The sequence below is a fragment of the Aplidium turbinatum genome, chromosome 1 (genome assembly GCF_918807975.1).
Source record: "Aplidium turbinatum chromosome 1, kaAplTurb1.1, whole genome shotgun sequence".
Classification (NCBI taxonomy): Eukaryota; Metazoa; Chordata; class Ascidiacea; order Aplousobranchia; family Polyclinidae; genus Aplidium; species Aplidium turbinatum.
In genome coordinates, this window is record NC_137472.1 from 41,085,445 (window position 1) to 41,095,544 (window position 10,100).

Here is a 10,100-nt window from a genome sequence, read left to right on the forward strand (position 1 = left end):
AGAAGATGTTGATCCAACGCTTTTCGCCAATTGGTTTCTTAAATAAAGCAATGAAACCATATGTCTTAGCACGCAGCTGAAAAGTTCAACTTTACGCATTTTTTTATTCGATATACAGTACAAGAAATATTGTCATCGCCATAATAAGAACACTCAATGCAAGCAATGGCCAAGTACAGTGATTTCAAGCAAATGTGCTTAATCCTAATATAATCTAAAAATTTCAAGAGTCTATTTTACTGTTTAATGGCAACAAGGGTGAAACAGACCGGTAGTGTTTCCGACAACAATAACAAAATTTATTTATTTTAAAACATATTATGTGTTTCAGAAGCAAATCAAAACTTTTTTTCGGCCCAACTTCAAACCACGAAATAGCTGAATAGAAATCCTTTATGAAAGGTTTGAACGACTTTTCCACACTTACAAATTGTACAAGGCTGCCATTGTTTACACGCCTTCCTGGTGGAGCAGCATAAGGGGAAAAGAAAAAGTCAGGATGTTGCGGGAAAGCGCCTGTGACCGTGGTTTCAGCTATTCGTAGTGTGTTTATTTTCGACAGAAGGATACAATCCGTTATATTGTTGTTAGTATTAGACTCAGAAACATTTTATGAATATTAAAATAAAAAATATTTTAGCTAGAATACAGATGCGTAATCTCTGATCTTTACTATCAACCAGAAAAATTCTAATCAGCAAATTTGCAAAACAAGTTTGATAAATCTGCTAGGTTTGAAACGTCAATAAAAAAACATATGTCAACCACTGGTCATCAGCGTTTCAGCTATGACCTAAGGCCAAATACCAAATTAACAACAGATTAGATTTTGATAAGCTTCTTTCTGCTCCACCAAAATCCGTGGTTTCCAAACGGTGTCAAATATTCTTTTGATTTCATTTAATCAAATTTAGAGATAAAACGCTACGAAAATAATTACCATGTTTAAGACTGTTTTTGCTGTTACGTCATGAAAAACGAATAAAAGACAGGTGTCAATTGGAGAGAAACGTTGATGACATTTTACGGCGCAAATTTTCTTATTTTTAAGGGTTTTACGGTAAAATTTAAAAGTCTGCAATTACGAGAAATTGTGAGAGTTTCTTGAATTATTTATAAATTTTTATTATTTATTTCAAACGATATTAGCAAAACGACTTTTATTACGTTGGAAAGAGTGTTTAAGCGACAAATATATTATTTATTTGTAGAAATTTAAAATTAGTTTCAACGGTAAATTGAAGGAACTTAAACCTCATCAATAAGTCGTGATCTTACATAATGAAATTGTTCCACTAAGAGCAGACTTTCATCAGAAAGCATTAAACCATCTGACCACCATTTAGAATAGAATTGATCTCGGAATAAAACCAAAAGGTAATGTTACAACTCATTTCAATTTCGTTTGTGTTTCTTGAATATGTAATTTCCATCAGTTGTAGAAAAATGAATTTTTTATGCGTGAAAGTAAAGAAATACATTATCTTTAACATGTCACAAACCTTTATTGACTGAATGTTGTTTTACGGCAAGCAAGCGTTCTACATTAAAGCCAAAATTTAGAAAACAAAATTCGCACTTATTGTGCCTTCATTTTGATATAACTTCAGTTTCCGATTTTGCATAGCCTACATTTTGTAAGTTTCAAGCAAAGCAGCAGAAGCATGCAACTACGTTTCCTGTATTTCCATGGGCTACATTTTTCCACTTCGTGGTGATGAAGGTGTTAAAAGTATAGAGGACGCTTAGAAAACGCCAGTTTTGTAGTTAAATAGTTCGAAGCTGTCGGAAATTCGTTGCAACTTCTGGCCTTTTTTATATCCGCAGAGCGTGTTGCATGCTTCAGATGTAAAGTATAAGCCAACCTATAAATGGAAATTAAAAACCAGGCTTTAGCTGTGCATTATAAACCGCGTCTTTCTCCGCCACTTTTTAAGCAAAATACTGCGGAATGCAGAAACACGAACTGTCGAATTTAGTGAGAGACAGTGGTGTTTGAAAAAACTACGTTAATGATGTCTGAGTACGCCACAATGGTGATGATAAACTACGGTAATACAGGTTACTGTATTTCCCTTTGTTGTATGTGCAGTGTGCACTCCCATACTACAGTACAAACAAAACGTTGTGGACATTTTTTTTTTTTTGAATAAATAGTGCAACTATCCTAAACTTTAAAATTTACCATTCTCAGAAATTTTAGCAATTTTTGTTTGTCCAAAATCTTCTCGTTAGTCTTGTTTCTCTATGCTTGGTCTCGCTATGATGTATGAGCAATTGATGTCACTTTGAAGTTAAGATATCTATTGTCGATGCATCATTCCTAAATTGTCTTAATGGTCATTGGTGAAAGTGTAGAAAGATGACGCCTACATGTTTGTAAATTCAAGTATTTTTAAAGTCGCTAAATTTATCGAAACCAAAAAATTACCGCAATGCTCAACAGAGAGTTTCAAGCTGCCAGACTCGTAAATTATAAATCGGTTTTGTACAGCAACGGATAATGTTTCATTTTGTGGTGTTTGTGCAAAACGCGTAGATAAAGTAGCCTACAGTTGCTTCAGAACGTTTGATAAGATAACCATCTACTTACAATGAACACAACATAAAACATGTTAGCTCGCAATTTTCCAATGAACGGATCATCCTAATGCAGCGTGTGATATTCATTTGGAAGCTGCTTTGTGCAAGCCATTGGTAAGTCTTGTGTGATGTATCGATGGAAGTAGCTTAATCTAAGCTATTTTACCAGCGCTCTTAGTATGAAACTTGCATGAGCTTGGCCGGTCGTGAATATCCTGGAGCAAAATTGCTTCGTAAAACGGTGATTAAAGCAGACCTGGGAGTGCAAAGCTGATAGCTTTCCATTTGCTTTAAACAGCCGCTGTTTGTATCTCTTTTATAAACCGTAAAAAGGTTTAATGAATAAAAAAACAGTTAATGGCATGAACACCAATCATTATAAGCACTCAGTTCGCTTTCCATAAACCTCATTTGAAGTCTGTATGTTCTCTGCCAGCTTAAATGGAATTGCCCACAAATTGGTTGGCAAGTCCCTGTGAACAAAAACGGGCTGGTTTTCAATTTGGAAAAAAAGCTTGGAAAAAACAACTGAGACTTTTGCACGATGAAACTATACCTAATAAAAAAACTCTTTGTATAAACAACTTTTTCAGTGAAACTTGAATAGCTGGGAAGTGTTCAATTATATGCATTCATTTCAAGAAAAACGACATTTAATCCGTCGGTGTGACTCAAAAACTTACCATAGCCTACTTCCATGTTTAAAAAATGATTCATTCCATTGAAAGATAGTAAATAGAAAAAACTGCAAACGCACTTGTAACCTAGCAGTAATTTCATCAATACTAAACGTTCATAGCATTACACCTCTAAGTTTTTACAATGCAAACGACATGTCTCTAAGCTTTGTTAAAGTTTATATAAACGCAAATCTAACGCCATCAAGTTTATTTATCACCATGTAATATGATGTTGACATTGATATGTCATGTTTGATTTGATGGGAACCCTGAAATTTTCTTCTAAATTTAACATCAAATGAATTGATGCCTTGCCTTTAATCGGGTAGGATTTTCGAAACAAGTCTCTAATTAAACTTGTTATTCACAGCAATGCTATCCGGCGGTTTTAATTAACGAGCAAAACAAATAGAATGATAGGCAAGGACGTTTTGAACTACCTGGCAGTTAAAATGTTTAGTTCGTGAATTCCCACAATCATAGTAAACACCTTGCGTAATGGTTCATTGTCAAAAAATTTTAAAGGGTAATCATGAGAAATAAATGGCTTCAAATCTACAATATCAAAGAAGGTTCTGTGTGTGCTTCGACTTTGTATGTTTGTCGTGATATACAGCATGTCTATTAGAGTTCTTGACTACATGATTATTTGAATTAATGAGATAATTAATTTATTGAATAGAAACTAAATGAACAAAGCAAACTAGGCTGTTTCTTATTATTTCAATTAATGATTGTAAATTGCTCCAAAATTTAGAAAAAGTCCAAATATAGGATATTTGCGAAACGCACCCTTTTAAAAGTGCTAACAATGCACGATATGGAAGCTATTAACTACTGTATTTAAATTAAATAAATCTGGACATGTAAAAAAGTAGTTCTATTCATTTCAGCTTTGATGATTGGCAATATTTATATCGTTAATTGCGTTTTATATTTTGGTGACCTCTTAGAATCAGAGTTGTAATGCTTTCCAGTCCCGGTAGCTGCCTGGCTGGGCTGGGCTTTTTATAATAAAAACAGTTTATTTAAAAAATAGGTAAATCTCAAAAATTTGAATCGTATGTCCGCTGTTGAAAAATTGAAGAAAGAAACTTTTCATCAATATTGTAGCCTACTATCTCCTTGGTAAAGCGTAAAGAGGGTTTAGGAGTGTGTTTTAAGATAGTGATGTATTTTGTTTTCTTGTCCTCCCCGATAGCTCAGTTGGTTAAGTGCCCCACTTCACAAACGAAGAAATTTCTAGACCAAGCGGTGCTGGTTCGACTCTCCGGGTGTGCGCTTGAGCAACGCATATCAAGGACAGCTTTCCGTTGGGTGGCACCTGGTGAATGGAGTAACTCAGACAACAACACTTCAACAATCGAAAACTTCGCTCTGTCAAACTCGGTGACTGGTTCAAAGCTTTTACAAGTATGCGAAACTGTCAGGATCATTCTCTCAAACAAGCTTTCTCAGTCCGACGATAAAGATTTGAAATAGAGTCGACATAGGAACATTTTCGGATGATGATGATGAAAATGTTTTCAGAAGTTGTAGCGGAAACAAGCTCTGCACAACCGGCGTGTTAAGAGGTGTTTTTTAGAAATTCCTTGAACTTAGAGGAGAACCTTATGGTAATGGTATGGTATGGTAACCTTAACACTACTAGTATCATATATATTGTATAGTCGTTATGCAACTGATAGGGTGTTTTAACGATTGTACTTTTTAGAATTTATGTTTTATTTGTGAAGTAATGTAACCGCATTATTACATACATTATTCTGGTTAGCATACTTTAAGCAAGAATCCCTCTCAAATGGTTCCTCAGGCATTAAACAATAAAGAGATGTTCACAGCAACACAGACAACACGTTGTTTATATAAAACTTAAAAATGCATTAGACAGCGAAGAAGCAGAAGTGAAAGTTAAACCAATTCTTGGCTTACCACAAATTAAAACGTGATGAAAAAATGCGATGATTTTTTTACAAGTTCAGAACCACTTGGAGACGATCTGTTTACCTTACGGTTTCATGGACCAGGACGTTTACTTGTCCGTTAACTCTAGAATGTGCTTGATTATAGCGGATGCAAAACCTTAGTCCAAGCCAGGTTGTCGATACTTCTCGGTGTTGAAGTAGCAACGTTGTCGAAGACATAACCTGTTTTCGAAAACCGAAGATTCTTCTCAGAGATGGTCATCAGAGCCACAAAAAGTCTCATTAAAAATACACGCCGTTCCGTGCATCACGTGTTCACGCCATAGATCGCACTCACACATTGAAACTTAGTCCAAATAAACAATTTGTCTGAATATCCTGGTGTCGTGCTGATGATTAGACAGCTAGTAAATATTACCTTACAGCTTTGTCACAAAATTATCACTTCAGTAATGTCTTATCACAACAAAATCTATCTTTGTAATGATCGTACAATTTGAAGTGTTTGTTTGGACAGCGCAACAAGAGTAGCATTATTAGAGTTACAACAACAATGACTTCAACTTTTTTAAAGTAAATTGTAAATTGTGTGTCATTAAATATCATCAGTAAAAAGTGATGCTTATAATGAGGCGTTATTCAGTAATTTCTTACAAAACTGTTTTGATTCAAATGAAAAGTTTTGGTAATATTAATTCATGTGCTACAAAACGGTAATATGTTTGAACATGAGGTAATGAAAGCACGAAGTAACAGCAAAACCGACACAAAACTAGTTGGTTCAATTAACCGCTTTCATTTTGTTTTTTATTTAACTGTACTTTTGCAACATTACAAACTATTTATATTGTGATTTGAAAATGGAAAAATGGCATGCGCTGTGCGCACCTGCCAGTCAGCGATATGATTTTAGTGCGCTTGGGATCAACTAAGGTTTCCGATTTCCCGATTTTGAATAAGTTTCGGAAAACCGAAAAATTTTTAACCCAATTGCGGAAACCCGGAAAAAACAGGATTTTTAAAGACAGTATTATTATGAGTTGGCTACCAACGTAGAACGTCCATTTTCATGACGGGAGATTAATTTTATACTCTTGATCCGGTAAAAACTTAGAAGCTATCCGTTTAGGACAGTGGTTCTCAACCTTTTTGTCATGGTGGACCCCTTTTGGTGTCTTCGAAGCGGTCGCGGACCCCTAAAAATTTCAATTTGAAATTTTGGTATATCGCGTTTCCTTATGGAATCATATGTTACATAAGTTTCAAAGCAACACACTTAAAAAAATTTGCTGAATTCGCAACGCACTTGACGATTGATGAGATTGACGAAATTATGTTATGACTTATGAGCTATATGTTGGCACACAGGATCAAACATCGGTAAGCTATAGCCTATGCTCATGTGATGTTTTTCTATAATTTTTATCAAAAGTTAATAGAATACTTGCGACTGTTACAAAGAATTTCTCCCTGTTTTCATTTGAAATTAATATTAATTCGTTATCATCTTTGTCATTGCAAAACTGTGAGTGGTGATAGACTGCTGACTAACGTTTGTATTTCTAAATTAATCATTGATCAACAATCTGTTGTCTTAAAAGAATTTAGTTGAACATAGCCTTATTAAAAGGTTTAAGTAATTTATATGATATTTTAGTTAAGAAACCAAACCTTTGTGCAATGTCCTTTGCAATTTCAAACGACGCACCAGTGCGTTGCGACTTACAGTTTAAGAATCACTGTAGGCTAATACATAAACAAAGCACAAACAATTTTTAAATTTCTTAATTTATCCGACATGTTGAAAACTCGGAAACTTTCGCGGACCCCCGGAAATCGCTTCACGGACCCCTTGGGGTCCGCGGACCCCCGGTTGAGAACCACTGGTTTAGGAGATCAACATCAATGGGGTAGGGAGAAATAAATGCAGTTTCGTTCAATTTGCATTCTGTCATTAATTTAGCAGTGAATCATGTAAAGACCAGAAATAACCTACATAGTAAAGACAATGTGGAAGCTGGGGTAGACATTTCACGGACAGCGAAGAGCGTGAAAAGGCAAAGCGGCAAGAAAAAGCAAGATAAAGATAAATTTCCAAAAATGCAAATGTTTGCAAGAAAAATGTTGTAAAAATGTTTGTAAATAGCCTTTAACTTTACAAATTCAATAAAATATTTAACAAAACCTTCAACCAAAACTCATTTTCAATGTAGGCTAGCCTACGGTAGGCCTACATCTAATAATAATTGAAATAATTCCATAATAGCTTCCGAAATATCAAAGATTGAATTGAGGTGATATTCTAAAAAAACATGCGATGTAATAAAAATAACTCAACTACCCAGAAACTCAAATGTTGAACCAGCTAGAAAATCTTTAGACTACTCATCATACAGTAATTCTATAAAATTTTCATAGAACTAAAATATAAAACTGTGAAAACCTATCTTAAAACTACTAATATTCAACAAATGAAATCATAAACTCATTCTAATACAGCACAGTAAAGGCTTAAGCAGTGTCAGCATACATCTCCAGGGAAAGCACCAGCTTCTTATTCATTTCTTCCACTGTGTTGAGAGAAACTAACGTTGATGACGCAAGAGTTGTGACATTGATGGCGAAGTAGCATTGTTTTCACCATACGGTGGCGCTCTTAAGCTTTGTTTTTTTACAAAATAATATCATTACTCAGGTTTCAAGACACTGCCTTGTTTGGCTGCTCTGTTTTTAGTTCTAATTTTTGCTCTGCCATGCCAACACTGTCAGGAATCAGCTTTTCTCATAAAATAAACAAAGAAATAATGCTAATGCCACGCAAATGATTAAAGAAATAGTACTCACCTTTCACTGTTTTGCTATAGTGCTGCCAGATGCTAAGGTTACTGTCAGTAAGTTACTTGGTTACAAGAGTAAGAGGTTAATGCTTGCCAATCCCCCATTCTTCTGCTCTGCCTACGGGCAGATCGGGTATAAGAGTTCAAAGTACCTGCGCCGCGGTCGCGTGAAGGAGACGTGGGCACCACCCGGCGGTCAATTATTGCCGGTTCCAGCGTCCATCAGACATTTTTAATAAAATATGATCCATGGGCCAAAAAAGGTTGAGAATCACTGCTTCAGAATCATCACAGGCCATAGAACTTTGACCTCCACTAGCCAGCCAGCCCAGTGGGGTTAGGATAGCATGGGGCTCTTCCCGAGGCATGCCAACACGTTCTTCTAGTAGGCTACTCACATCAAGTAAGCATGGTCATTCCCGATTAGAATATCAACCGACATTTTATTAGGCAACGAAATCAATTCAATAATATCAAAATGTGAAAATCCATATAAGTCTTGATGCTGCAGCAATGTTTCGACATGGTCACTCCAAGGTGTATTTACCACAGCTTCCACATCGCCATAGGTCGTCATTAACTAAGGATTAGATATTAAATTTAACCAGATCGTATTTCTTGTTTGTCTGCTGGAGTGTCCATGCGGAAAGAGACATTATCTACAGGTTTTAGATACCATTTTTTAACCAATCTGCTTGAAACAAATATGACTTGAGAGCAGGGCCGGATTTACCAATAGGCTAGGCAGGCTGAAGCCTAGGGCCTCAACGTCCAGGGGCCTGGAAATTCGGTTTCGAAGTTTGTAATTCTTTTAAAAACTTGACAAGTTTAAACCCTACCTAAAGTAGGCTATATATATATCAAGCTTTTCAAAGTAGAAAATTCTATACACAACTGGTTTGACAGACTTTCTAAGCGAAATTAGAGATGGGTTTGACGAGTTTGAACAGCAAGCCAAAACAACCTTGCCGAATAAGTTATTAACTACAGAGCTGTCACTAGGAGACAAAGAAATACACCTGACGCTTTAAGTGAACTCTCTTCAAAGGAAAAATTTAAAATAAATTCTTTTATCCCTATGCTCGATGCACTTGAAGCCAATTTAAGAAGAAGAGCTAATGTGTACAGTGACATTGCAGAAATGTTCCTCTTTCTTCGTAATATGAAAGCAACTAAGGTAGAAATTGTACGAGGCGTAGAACTTTTAAAGGAGGCGTATCCGGAAGATGTTGACCCGAAACTTACTGATGATTGTGATGAACTTCTACATTTTCATTTGTACGTGAGACAAACACAAAACCAAGGGCTTACTGGTACAGAAGAGCAATCTATTTCCTTGTCTCATGGAGACATTTATGAAATTATGTGCAAGGAAAAAATTAACACTGCCTTTCCTAATGTGGAAGCAATATTAAGACTGTTTCTAAGCTTAATGGTCACTAACTGCTCAGGAGAGAGATCTTTCTCTAGGCTCAAAAGCATCAAAAATAAACTGAACTGAAATCGACAATGTCTCAGGAAAGGTTGTCCACACTGAGCATTCTGTGCACTAGCGTACGCAGGGGGGGGGGCATTGGGCCATGCCCTCCCCCCCCCTTAAAAATGTTTTAGTAGTTAACGACGTAGATTAAGGCATTTAATATGTTTTGGATTGCACTGTCAGAGCAATTAACAATGTTGTTCTATAGACTAAGCTAATACGAAATACATGGCCCAATTCACCAACCCCACCCCAGGTATGCCAATGTAGCATAGTGTTCTGTAAGCCTATTATAGTGAGAAAAAAATGGATAAAGTCTAAACTAAAACCATACTGGGATATCATGAAGACGTCTGGGATATCAATGGCCAGTGGCGTAGCCAGGGGGGGTTTGGGGGTTACAACCCCCCCTTTGGCACGCGTGTGACATCACGATATTGAAAATCATGCCTTCAGTTTCTTTATGCTTGGGAATGATGCTTTCAGTCTAAAAAAAACTTGCCTAATTTTAAACAAAACTGCATTAAAAGAGCGAGTTTTGCCAATACCAAACATTCAAACATCTCAGCCAGGAATTAGCAACAAGAAAACATAG